Source organism: Babylonia areolata, chromosome 23 (genome assembly GCF_041734735.1).
Source record: "Babylonia areolata isolate BAREFJ2019XMU chromosome 23, ASM4173473v1, whole genome shotgun sequence".
Lineage (NCBI taxonomy): Eukaryota > Metazoa > Mollusca > Gastropoda > Neogastropoda > Buccinidae > Babylonia > Babylonia areolata.
Genome location: NC_134898.1, coordinates 38,317,113 through 38,319,612, shown reverse-complemented (window position 1 = coordinate 38,319,612; position 2,500 = coordinate 38,317,113). Strand labels below are relative to the sequence as shown.

At 41.7% G+C, this 2,500-nt stretch overlaps 1 protein-coding gene across 1 annotated transcript in view; it reads right to left on the bottom strand.

Annotated features, from left to right (window-relative positions):
- Positions 1–1,602: 1,602 nt before the first annotated feature.
- LOC143298145 (uncharacterized) overlaps positions 1,603–2,500 on the bottom strand; it is a 50,875-nt gene continuing 49,977 nt past the window's right edge. Inside the window, exon 5 of the mRNA XM_076610875.1 lies at positions 1,603–2,500. This exon is cut by the window's right edge and continues 234 nt beyond it. The gene's annotated coding sequence lies outside the window, so the exon portion shown is untranslated.

Genomic DNA, 2,500 nt, shown 5'->3' with positions numbered 1-2,500 from the left:
AAACTGTTGGGGGGTTTTCTTCTTTTTTTTCTTTTTTTTTTTCTTGTTGTTGTTTCCTTTTACGGGTGTCAGTTGGAAGTTATTTTCTGACACTGCCAGGCAATCCTTAAATGAGAAATTGCAAAAGAAACTGCTTCCAAGACTCCAGTTGAGTATATTTTTTTAAAGTTCATATTACAAGTGTCCTGAACTTTCAGCAAACTGGATCCTGACAGAATGGAAATCCGTACACATCATTATGGTCATACGATCCCCTGTCATATGCTCAAGAAATCAAAGGACGCGACGAGTGATTTAATCATCAAGAAATGGTTATCAGATGGTCGATGAAACAATGTCATGATAGATGATGATAAGTTCAACGGTGTTGTCTTGAGAATGACAAGTCCAACCGTGTTGTCTTGAGGACGTTAAGTTCAGCTGTGTTGTCTTCACAACAATAAACCCAGCTGGTGGAGGAGTGATTTTGTTCAATATCCAGTCACACCTATCGGTGACTAAAGACCAAAAACCCAACGGTGTTTTATTGAGAATGAGAAGTCCAACGGCATTGCTGCTGTCTCAAGAATGAGAAGACCATCGGCAGTTGTGGTGGTCTTCAGAATGAGAAGACGAACGGTGATGTTGTCATGACAATGAAAAAGATCAACGGTTAGGACAGTGTCTTCAGAATGGTGTCGCAGAGCCGATGCAGTACTCACTGACACAACACCACCACCACCACCGCCGTAGATGCAGCACAAAGACTCTGAGGTGAAAGTCGCGGCATTGCTGAATGACCAGTCTGTTTGTCCACCACTGTGAAACACCTTGTCTCATGCATAATGATTGATATAGTCACTGCACCAAGAACTGGACTTCTGTCGTTTTGTGGTGGGGGTGACAGTGGGAGGGGGGTGGGGGTGGGGGTACAGTTCACTGTGTAAAAAAAAAAAAAAATTCTATCAAAAGTATTATTTACAATCATGACACGTAATTTTGTTGGGCTTTTTTTTTTTATATATATATATATGAATTCACTTCTTAATCATCGACCTTGGGTAACGACAAGTACACTTGGACAAAATCATTCATTAATCAGTTCAAGCGAAAGAAAAACAAAAACAAAACAACACAAACAACTTCAAAACAATGTAACAAACATCCACCCCTTTTTTCTGGTAATCAGTTGTAATCCGGAGGACGGGATACCAGAAAAAGAGTAGTGAGAACAGATAGATGAGTTTGTCTTTATTAGCAGAATCCATAACCAGGTTTCTTTTTTTTTCTTTTTTTTTTCATTGAAGTCGGCTGGAGAGGGGTGGGGGGGTTCCCCCATAGTCTTCAAGTCGTTCCTTTTATACATTTTGACACGTAGCGGCCACGTCTGACCTGCTGATGTCTACCTGTTCTTGAGCTGTAAAGACACGCAGAGAGAGAGAGAGAGAGCGAAAGCTGTAGTGAGTCAAGTCATACGCAGTCAAGGGAATCTACCAGGCGTCTACACAGTCTTCTTTCGTCGACAATTAGCCACATTAGCGGTTGCACGTGCTGGAACTTCCCAAAGAGCTGAACGCTGGGTCTGTTGTTGTTGGTAGTTGTTTTGTTTGTTTTTTTTTGGGGGGGGGGGGGTTCATCACTTCAGCTGAATCACAATCCCACAATTAAAATGTTTTTTGCCGCACATGAAATCCAGGAACTGTAATGTAGATTACCATCATCATTATTACGGCGCCGCCACTGACGTTCAAACGATACATCACTGTCATGCACTTTCATCAGCACTGCTGCAGGAGGTACCTTTTGAAGGAAATGTCTTTCTTTTAATTGTCACAGAAAGAAAACAACCCTTCTCACAAGCAAGATCTGTTGATAATGATAATATTTGTCACAGAAAATAGCTCTCAAGTTTTTAACAATGACGAAGTTCACCATACCCTCTGTCTTACTTCCAAAATATGCCAACAGAATTCAGCTACTAGAAAAACAGCAACCGAAATCTTTTTGTCTCAAAATTCAGCTTCTTATAAAGCAACCGAACTCTGTTCTTTTCGTCTCAAAATTCAGCTTCTTATAAAAACAAATGAACTCTGCTTTTTGTTTGTTTATGAATTTGGTTGTTTTTTCCATCTCTTGAAATAGAAATATATCTCACAACTGTTTTGGAGTTGTTGTTTTTTTAACACACATTATTTGCATATGGACGATACTGCAGCAGACGTTGGCTGGTATTTGTGGCACCAGCGGAGTTTTCTGAAGACTTGTGTGTGTGTGTGTGTGTGTGTGTGTGTGTGTGTGTGTGTGTGTGTGTGTGTGTGTGTGTGTGTGTGTGTGTGTGTGTGTGTGTGTGTGTGTGTGTGTGTGTGTGTGTGTGTGCTTGCTCGCGCGCGCGCGCACTGTCCTGGCTGCTGCAGCGACAGTCCCACTGTCTGTCTGTGTCTGCTGCTAAAGCATTCCTCATGACTAACGGCTGAAGAGGCAATCTCTGTAGTGACAATCTGTTCATCCATGGATGTGGGTG